This window comes from Eurytemora carolleeae, unplaced genomic scaffold (assembly GCF_000591075.1).
Source record: "Eurytemora carolleeae unplaced genomic scaffold, Eaff_2.0 scaffold300, whole genome shotgun sequence".
Taxonomy (NCBI): domain Eukaryota; kingdom Metazoa; phylum Arthropoda; class Copepoda; order Calanoida; family Temoridae; genus Eurytemora; species Eurytemora carolleeae.
Genome location: NW_019396225.1, coordinates 147,349 through 158,802, shown reverse-complemented (window position 1 = coordinate 158,802; position 11,454 = coordinate 147,349). Strand labels below are relative to the sequence as shown.

At 31.5% G+C, this 11,454-nt stretch overlaps 1 long non-coding RNA gene across 1 annotated transcript; it reads left to right on the top strand.

Moving 5' to 3' along the window:
* Positions 1-1,698: 1,698 nt before the first annotated feature.
* LOC111698660 (uncharacterized) lies at positions 1,699-6,397 on the top strand. Its single transcript, XR_002764579.1, has 4 exons — positions 1,699-1,781; positions 3,285-3,325; positions 4,247-4,332; positions 5,844-6,397. It is a non-coding gene; the product is annotated as an uncharacterized LOC111698660 (long non-coding RNA).
* Positions 6,398-11,454: the final 5,057 nt, after the last annotated feature.

The following is an 11,454-nucleotide window of genomic DNA, read 5'->3' as shown; positions in this document are numbered from 1 at the left end:
AAGTAGAAATTAATTAGTCATGTAAACATCAAATTATGGTTTACACCTGGTTTATCTCTGGTTTACCCCTGGTTTATCCCTGGTTTACCCCTGGTTACCCCTAGTTTACCCCTGATTTATTCCTGGTTTACCCCTGGTTTACCCCTGGTTTACCCCTGGTTTACCCCTGGTTTATCCCTGGTTTACCTCTGCATGATTTTTTTTCTGTTTAGGGCTTGGTCTACAATGTTTGATAAACGGGAAGTACCAGACCTATTTGTAACACGGGTAAATTAAACAAGAAAAGGAAAAGAAAAGAAAGAAAAAATGAAAGATTGAAAGCAAGAGAGATATGGATGGAGAAAAGGGGAGAGTAAATTAACACGGTGGAAACAAAAGTAAAGAAAGGAAAGGAAGACAAAATTATAAAGGAAAAGAAAAGCACAACGTTCAAAGATTTTTGTTATTTGTTTGAGACCCATGATCTGCTAAGTGAGCAGAATAATTTTGCATAGAACCATATTCCCATAAAAACTCAATTTAACTGAAAACCAATGGTTGATGCTCGTAAATGTTTTATAATTTTATCAATGTAAATGCAAAACAGGTTTAGTGACGAAACTGCCCCCTGTCGAACTCCGTGTTTTATTTGAAAACAATAAGAAACAGAGCTGGGAACTTTAGAATGGATAACCTTTAATCCCGACTGCTAAATCCAAAAATTCATTGTGGAAACTTTAAATTTTAGTCTTTTAGTCAGTCTTTTTCTCTCTCATCCATACGTTGTTTTCTCCAGGAATATAGTTTGTAAATTGTGTTGACCAATGACAGCTTTGAAAATAAAAAACTATTAAATAGGAGACCATGGCAATTTCTAACATATAAAGAATTTGTTGTCGGCCATTTTGTAAATTTATTGATTAAGAAAAATATTATTAATATGTTTGAGATTTTTTAGAACTAATTTAACTCATGTATTAATAAATAAATGGATGAGAAATTAAGTTAAGGCTGTTCCAATAAAAAAAACGAACAAATCTGGCGTTCCTAGAATCAAATTTGTTGATCTAAATAATTAATCTTGAGACTAACATAATCTAGAGATTAGCAAAAAGAGAGGATTAAGCATTCATCCTGATATCCATCATTCTGAATTTCCCAGCTCTGATGAACCCCATCTTGCAGTACTTATTAGAGTACAAATATAAATCAGTCATTGTAAGATGAGAGGACATATTGCTTTATCAATAAGGTCTAGGAATAATTTATTCCATGAAACTAAATCAAATTCTTTTAATAGATCCATTCCACAGGAATAAACTATTTGTGTAAACTTTTCACAATAAAAATTAAACAATTTAAGATCAATTAAATGGATTAATATTTGAACTTTGTGGATTAAACGATTCTATAAACTATTGTGGATTCTACTATGAAGAGATATATTTTGAGCGAAGATTAAAATGCGGAGGCTTGGAGACGTAGTAAGAGGCTCGTATGTTACCATGCAAAATGGTATTTACGTAATAATCATGATTAATTGATCATTTAGTTGCATTCTGCCCCCCAATAAAAATGTTTTATGAATTACTCAGTTGCCCTAAATTTTAGTTTTATGGTCGTAAATCAATGAGACGGTTAGTTGACTTTATTTTTCTGATTAGATGAATTTGATGGGAAGACTTAGGTCATATGACCAAGCAACTGCCGACACTGCTNTTATTATTTAGCTGATTTGTTACGAAGATATGATCACGATGAGAACCTGGGAAGGATTTTCCCATCCAAAGATTATTTGAAAGGTTTGTTTTTGATTGAATTGTGTTTTTACACAGAGTTAGCCACAAAGAGTGTAAAGACGACTTGAAACTCTTGAAATGTGATTATACCAAGGTTGAATTATGTATTCTGCGCTAGATATAGTTATTTAATGGCCTATTTAATGATTTAGAAAAGAAACACACATGTTTACAATATCAGGGAAACATAAATATATGGAATCCGATACAGGGTGTCCCAGTGTTTCACATCATATATCAGATACAGGGTGTCCCAGTGTCCCACATCATATATCAGATACAGGGTGTCCCAGTGTCCCACATCATATATCAGATACAGAGTGTCCCAGTGTCCCACATCATATTAGACCGTTTATAGCTCTAATTTGAGATTGAAGGGACTACTTAGAAATTTTAAAAGAATGAATCATTTTTAAACAATGTATAAGGCTAAAATGAAAATTTTCTTGCAGAAAATACCAGGTTTTTCGAGTAGTATTGTGTGCGTATTTTGGTGTTCAATCTTGGAAATAATCCAATATGATATGGAACCCTCTGTAGTATGAATTCCGTACTCTCGTCTTTTAAGTCTCATCCTTTGTGGGTAACTCTGTATAAAAAATCTAAATTTCAAATTTGACAAAAAAATTCGATGGGTTTTCTTTAAAAAATATATCAATTTTGGTCCAGCCGTTTAGAAAGCTATAGCGAACATAAATATATAAATCAATTTATTTGAGCAAAGAGCTTTATTATATAGATCATCTTTTTCCTGTATTTTTATGTATAGGGTGTCCCACGAAACATGACAGTTTGAATGTCTTCTTCCATAATTTGTTAAGTTGTTTAATACCAAAGACAATAATAAAAATATCATATAGGAGTCTCTTATTGTAGTAAAATTAACTTCAAAGTAAAATATATTTGAGCAAATAAACTGCTAACAGCCTTTAATATCTAATACACTGTATGAAAGACGATATTCAAATCTATTTAAACGCTCTTGAATTGTGTTTTTCTAATACGTTTATAAGTAATGTGATAGCTTGACGAAAAAATCATTCTGGCCTTTTCTGCAGTTTTAAAACTAGCGGCGGTAATTATTTTCTACTGTAAACCTTCAAAATCATCTTTATCATTGTTATTATTATTTTTAAGATCATTACCATTAATCATCCATAGTTAGTGAACATTATAATCATAATTTCAATCAATCTTGTCATTGTTAAAATCTTCATTATTATAATTTTTATATTTTATAATGTATATTTACGTAAAATATATCTTATTGTTTGACATCATTTCAAGTGACCCTTCATGTAAAGAGTACGTCGTATTCCCAAGTTACAACGAACATATCCTTTTTTTCCATTTAAACTTGCGGTTTTATGCATAGAAGAAGAAAACGAGGATTTCTTCACTGTAAGAGTGAAAAGGTACTGTTGTGAATAGAGCTTCTACGTCATTGAGAGTTGAGAGATACTTGAAATCACATTGACAGTCTTTTGATGACATTTTTATGTTTAGCCTACAACACTATTGGGCCTGGTTCCATGCAACAAAGTTTGGTAAATTTTTTTTTATTTTTATACTCCGCCATTTTTCGTTTACGTTGAATATCTTTTAAATAAGCAATTATTTGTGAAAAATACTCATGATTAATTTTTTTTTGAAAATTGAGAATATTTCGAAGTTATAGAATTTGCGGTACTTTTCATGTTTGGATCCTCAGCCAAAGATTTAATTCTTTATTCCTTAGACACAGTTTTAAGGCTCAATCTTAGACCCAACTTATAAGTCAACTCATGACAGCCTGTGTCACGTGATCGACAGTTGCCAGCCCTTAGGCTCGACTTAAGGAGTTAGGCCCAATGAAACTAAAACCGACGTGGGTTGGTTTTAGTTTCGAATCAGTCTGAGTGTTGAGTCTTATTTAATCAAATCCCTAGAATCCACCAATTCTAAAATGAAAATCCCCAAATTAAATATTAAACCGGTTTAAGAAACCCAACTCTGTAAAAAATTAGTTGCAACTTAAATTTAAAAGCTCTAAGTAAGTAAAGTAAGTAAGATTTATTAGAGATAAATCAAGATCATAATACATATTATAATATGATTAACATTCTCATAGGAATATAATTGAATATATCATGGGTTTTATCACAGAATAAGATAAGGTTATATAATAAGGAGTTTAATTTTCTCTGCATATAGGGAATAGCAGATTTTCTGTATTTCTTTGTTCTGGCATAGTTGACAGTAAATAGTTCAACGTTCCGTAGCTGGTGGTTGTGAGTGACTGGTTCTACCGGGAGCTCTAGTCTTAAATAAGTCTCAATTACCGAAAAACATTATTCAAATAACCGAAGTAAAATTGGTCTTGATGAACTCCTGAAAATTTTAGGCTTCATTTTACCCTAACAGTCCCTTTAAGATTAATTTAAGACAATTTTTAGATTAATTCTAGACTAATGTTTGACTTACTTTAGTCGGCGGAAGCAGTGGAAGATAACCGTTCTAGTAGATCCTACAATAGGGTAGTAAACCGTACTACCACACAACCTCAGGAATCCAGGTCTATGCTTCTTTTTATTTTTTCAATTTTGTCTTGTCATTTTTATTTCATTTTTTTCTAACATTAGCTTGTTAGACGAAGATTAAATTATTTATTTTTGAGTGTTTTAATTCTAATGCCAACATTAAAGAGACTGCAGTTCTAGTCTCAAGTGATCCTTAATTTGAAGATTGGCATTTCCAATTCACAACGGTACCCTTGAAACTGATATCTGAATAATTGAAGATTGGCATTTTCAATTCACAACGGTACCCTTGAAACTGCTATCTGAGTAACAATGAGAAAGATGTCGTTTTTTATCTTAAAACAGTCCAACAATTTCCTTTATTGTTTCTGGAGCATAATTACGCAAATCACTACAGAAAAACCACAAATGAAATGATCAAAGCTGGACAAACAAGGATATCTTAGTCAACCTTGATCATAAAATGTTCAAAAGGCACCGTTGTGAATCCGACAATAGAAATGGAGGGACACTTATAGTTGGGGCTACAGTACCTTTAAATAGGGAAATTTTTTAAAATATCCATTATACCTACCTTTATTGCAGTCATCAAAATAACCGTCTTTAAACTAAAATTCTTGATATATACATATGGAGACAACCAGAAAATTTAGCAGTAATTGTCATCTTTTTGTTGATTTTAATTTTAAAATCAACTCTTTATATACGGGGCACAGTTTCAACTATATTCCACTTTAGCTCAGCTGCAGACCATCCTAGCTCTGTTGTATATCACTCTAATTAAGTTGCAATCCAAGATTTCTCCCTATCTTTGTTGTTCTCCATCCTTGCTTAGTAGCAGTCCACCCTAACTCAGTTTTACTCCACTCTAGCCCAGTTTCACTCCACCCTAGAGTTGTATACGAATCTAAGTAAGAAAGTCGCAAGAAAAAAAGTTTCTGAAAAATAAACCTGGAAATAAAAACTTTGAGAAAAAGTTCCAATTTTCTGAAGTTAAAGATTCCTGTGACTTTTTTTCCTGAAATAGTATGGTGGGCTGCCAATAAAGGCTCAGGAAATAAGATCACAGGAATTAAAGTCCTAAAGAAAAAATATCCAAAGAAAAACAAATGTAAGAATAATAGTCCTAAGTCCTAGGAAAAAGGACTTCACTTCTATTTTTCTGCACATTGAATGTTGCCATTTTTTTTATTATTAGAGGACTTTTTTCCGGGGACATATTTGTATAAAATCATACTGGAACCAGAAAAACTCATAGAAAAAAGTCTTCAAATGGTTGGACTTTATTTGCATAGACTGTTTATTTCTTGACTTTTTTCCCACAAGACTTATTTTAGTGCCAAAATATCGGACTTTTTTGGCATTTACCGTCAAACCCTAGATATTGAAATTTTTGAACCACGTAAATTAATCTTTAGTCATGACATCTAAACTTAAGACGCCTGTCGGGTACATTTTTGTTATACACACCTTTTGACTTAGATATGGAAAATTAGTTTTCCGGATACGTATAACACCGTTTAAATAAATATGTTTTATCTGTAAGGTCTGGAGTAGGTGTTGGTCTGTTTGCGACAGGGGTTGGTCTAGCTGTAGGCTTAGGGTTAGCAGCAGCATTTCTTGGAAGTAAAAATAATAGAAAATAAATGATGAAATGTTGGACCCACAAAACAGTGCACTGTATTTCCACCAGCCAAAACTGTACTTCCTCATAAATATTTCTGGTTTTAAAAAGGCAGTTTATTTCTGATTTATTTCTCCATAAGAAAGTTCATCGTATGTTTACAAACAGTACACGATGTACGTTATTAGGTAATAGGGTCATGCAATGATGCTACAGTATATCGTAAAATTACCCTACCACCTGAGAACTGAACTCTACCTTTCTTCTATAAGAATATTAAACTGCATACTTAATGCAGTTTATCGTGTATCTGTATGTAAACATACGCTGAACTTTATAATAAAGAAATAAAGAAATACAACTTTATTATATAGAAATAAATCAGAGATACTTATTAAGAAGCCCAAACATAAACATAGCAAATATGCAATGCAAAAAGACCCTTTTAACTTCATAGGTTGATTTTATAACCTAATGGAAGTAACAACATCTAACACATACGGTAACTAATATGCCGTCTTCCTATTCCATAGTTTTATGGGTCCCGTTTTAGTCGTTTTAATCCGAAAACTAGATTGTTTTAAAACTAGATTGTTTTTATAATCATTCATTAAATGTATTCCAGTCTGTAAATCTGTAAAATCTGTAAAATGTTCAAAAGAACCGACTGTAAGCTTTTGACGTTCATCATTGTAATTCAACTCTAATTATGATTTTCAAACTCAAGAATTTTTAACAAAAATGATTTGATTACTTTGTATTTTTTAAATCCTTATTATGATATTCATGACATAGAAAGCAACTTCAGACAACTCTCGATTAAACCTTCAGATTCGGAAATTTTTCGGAAAAAAAACTTTAAATACTTATTATTTTTAGAACCTATCTGGTGATTTTGAGCTTTTCTTGAATCTATTTCATAATATTTTTGATTTATATAATAGTTCTCTATTAAAGCCTGTGATTTTTTAATAGTTTGAATTATTGTAAGAATAACTTAAACTACAGAGGTCCCCAAAATATAGTAAACTCCAGCAGCGACTGTCAGGCAAAAGATATTGTTTGATATATGACTCTATTTAGGCTGGTATTCAGTTTATTATGAGGACCACTGTACGTAATTATGTTTTGTAATTTAATAACCGACTGCCAATTAATAATTTTATTCTAACAGATTTTTGCATGTACAATAAATATTAAGTTTGTTTTTAATAATTTTATTTTCACATTAGTTTATCACATTTATACGCGCAAAGCAGCACCCGTTTGATACAGGCTTTGTCGTAGATATCAATAGAATGAAGACGACGTTCAATTTCAATTTTTGATTTTTACTGAGCTTTCAAAGAGCATGGATACACATAAACATGGAAAAAAGAGAAATAGTCAATTAATAGCTTGTACTTAAAATTTGATTAGAAAAACTTGTTAGAAATTCAAACTGAAATAGATATATTGATATATTGATATAAACGCCGACCACTGAATTGTCTTAAAGGGAATGTAAACAGATTAACTTGTTTTTAATCTCTAACTAATCAGAGAGACTACAAACCAGATAGTCTTATAGCGCGCAGTGAATTTTCGCGGCATTGTTCGTAAGTTTTAGGGAAAAAACAGAGCTTTTGTGATATTTAACCATATTGTGGAAAAATATTCTGTTTATTTCATTTAACCCGGTCAATTTATTTTTCAAAAATAAGTTTTAACTTTATCTTAATCTTATGTTAAGAAATAAACTATTCATCGGTAACATTTCAATACACAGTGGTAACCAGAACAGGAAGACGACTTTTAGACTAAATTTTTGACTTGAAATAGTCATATGAACATGAGACACAACAATTGTGCAGTGTAAACAAACCCATTTTTCACTTAATTAGATATTCGATAAGTTACTAGGAAAACTATTTGCTTTGTAGCAACATCAATCAATTTAAGTATTTCTATAATATCGTCTTTCTATTCCATTGTTTTCTGGTCCTAACTGTATATATATATATATATACACTAGCCTTAGAGGGCACTTCGCGCCCATCTTCTAAATTAATTGTGAACATGTTCTCTTTGTGTACATCGTAAAATCTGAGATCGAGGATCAAATTTGTTATCAACATTTTTCCAAAATTATATACGGCGATTATTAGGTCAGAAGGGCTGTTTTTAGAGTGTATTTTGTAACTATACCTTACTAAAATACAAAAAATCCGGTTGTAAAGATTTAAGGATTAAAAATGCATGTTTGTGGCTAAACATAATTCCTTTAAAGGAATTTTCAATGCAGAGCGTCTGCATAAAGATAAGGTAAACGTTATGGGCAGAAAGGGGATTAGATTCCTGTACTCACTTCCTATCAGGAAACAAGGTTTAAACCTTGAGGCACCTTTGACCACTCTGACACGTTGGGGAGATGTTTCCTTTCTAATGAACCAGTCTTAATTTTAGTAAAAAACAAACACACAAACAAAAATACAGAACACCCAGCTACGATAATAATAATACCTGGTATTTCAGTAATTTTAGTTCTAGGTTTGGGAATATTTCAGTAATATGAGCATGTGTTAGGAGGATTACAGTAATAATATAATAGTACATTGTATGGCAATATTTCAGTATTTCTGAACATTGCTTGGCAATATTTCTGTATTATTAGCTTGGCAATTGTTTCTCCATATTACAGTAATATTACAATATTACAGTATTTCAAAACATAGTTTGGCAATATTACAATAGGAATAGTTAGTTTGGCAATATTTCTGTATTATTAGCTTGGCAATTGTTTCTCCATATTACAGTAATATTACAATATTACAATATTTCAGAACATATTTTGGCAATATTACAATAGTAATAATTAGTTTGGCAATATTTCTGTATTATTAGCTTGGCAAATGTTTCTCCATATTACAGTAATCTTTCTCTGGAATGAAGTCTCATAACTTGCTCCAAACTCTCCCCGGAGTCAATCTGAATATTTTTTAAATTCAATCATTTAATGAGATTTCCAGTAACCCTCCATCAATAGAGTGATATGTTAGATTTCATGGAAATTCTTATTTTTTATCAAGAGATGAAACTCAATAAGAATAATGATATTTACGTTTTATGCAGGTGTAAAGAGTTCTGTTCAACTAGGTTATAGTTTATAGAGGGATGATGTTCGCTAATCCTTTACTAATTGTATAGGCAATCAACTATACTGAGAGCGTACTGCATATTTGTTTATTATACTGAGTGCATACTGCATAATTGTTTATTTTAAGTTGATTCTGCCTAACCTATAGAATATTAATATTAGTGAACAGTTGCAAGTGTACAGAACAGCTAACTGAGCACACAGGTAGATAATTATCATCCCCCCTGGTTCTGTTGTACATCGGACATACCACTCTTAAAATGGTTGGTCGGTTACCTTCCCTTATAAAAAAATATATTAAAATGATCGCAAAATGGAGGATCAGACAAATTTTTACGATCACGATCTTAGATTACTGTCGCTGAACACCAAGCAGAACTTCCAAATAAAATTTTTATATTTTGTTTTCTGTCATCATCAAGTTAGATTAATATTTGAAAACTATAATATTTCAAAAGCATGAAAAGATATGAAATGCATTAATCTAAGAATAATTTTCAACTAATTTATCAAAATTGTTAAAGCAGGATTTAAAACAAGATTTATCAGCAAACTATTGCGTAATTTCAAACTGAAAACCACCACAAGATATATCTCTATATATTCCCTTCATAATTAGTTTTAAATAGTTTGAAGGGACAGCCATCGATGTAATTTTGAGTAATCCTACATTTAAAAGTGGGGAGTGTACGATTAACAACGATACCCATTAACCCTCTATCTGAGTAACACTAACAATGGAAGATATCGTTGTTGTAAAAAACTAACAATGAAAATAATCACTTTTTAAAGATAAAAAAGCATATCACATTCATTTTTGATAAGGAGGATTATGTTTTCCCTTTAGTTTAATGTTTGTGGCAGAAGTTACTTGAGCCGAGACGGTACCGTACCGTCGTACCGTCCATTCTGGACTTCCAAGCATCGACGCAGCACGTGTTATGCAACAAATGTAGCATGGCAAGATCACAGTGTATTTTCTATGCTTCTTTTTATNATATACAATATACAGGGATACCAGACTACAATATACAATATACAATATACAGGGATACCAGACTACAATATACAATATACAATATACAGGGATACCAGACTACAATATACAATATACAATATACAGGGATACCAGACTACAGACTACAATATACAATATACAGGGATACCAGACTACAATATACAATATACAATATACAGGGATACCAGACTACAATATACAATATACAATATACAGGGATACCAGACTACAATATACAGTATACAATATACAGGGATACCAGACTACAATATACAGGGATACCAGACTACAATATACAGTATACAATATACAGGGATACCAGACTACAATATACAATATACAATTTAAAAGGGATACCAGACGACAATATACAATATACAGTGGTTGGCGTTTATATCAATAAAGTCTCTGATTGCTCAAGTTACGAGTAAACTCGTCGCAAATGTTAGAACTTCTCCAAAACTTCTGCTGGATATTGCGGAGTTTAAATATATGAATACCTGAACCCCATACAGAGCCCCAGGAGACCTCCAGTGTTGGCAACAAAACTGATTATCGGAATCTTCTGATCTCGGAGTATTCTTGTTACAACTGGTTCCTAAAATACATTTTTTTCTAATTTTTCGAGTATTTTTCTTTTCAAAACGAAGTAAATGTTACTGAAATATTTAATCACAAATTTTCAACTCCAAGTATAAGCATTAAAAACAATATTAAAGATTACCTTGATGTATATATTGACTACAGCAAGATTATGCTTTGCATACAAGAAGAGCTGGTCTTCCAAAAGATGGATTCTGAAGGGTACAAAAACATATTAAATTATTAATACTTTCTATTAAGAATAGCAGATCCATTTAAAGATTTAAAACGAATTTCGATTCAACGTAATTTCAAGTAACTTGACATTTAGAGAGATATAGGATGCTGATTCACATGGGCAGCCATTTTTTAATCTCAACATTTTTCATTTTCTATTGTATCTTCTTTTTAAAAGTGACTTTGCAGATATATGCAGCAAAAAAGGATGAAATTAAGAGTAAACTAGATTTACTTTATATATAAGACTACAGAATAATTAAATTGTACGATTAACAACGATACCCATTAACCCTCTATCTGAGTAACACTAACAATGGAAGATATCGTTGTTGTAAAAAACTAACAATGAAAATAATCACTTTTTAAAGATAAAAAAGCATATCACATTCATTTTTGATAAGGAGGATTATGTTTTCCCTTTAGTTTAATGTTTGTGGCAGAAGTTACTTGAGCCGAGACGGTACCGTACCGTCGTACCGTCCATTCTGGACTTCCAAGCGTCGACGCAGCACGTTTTATGCAACAAATGGAAATATCGAAATATCGAAATATCGAAA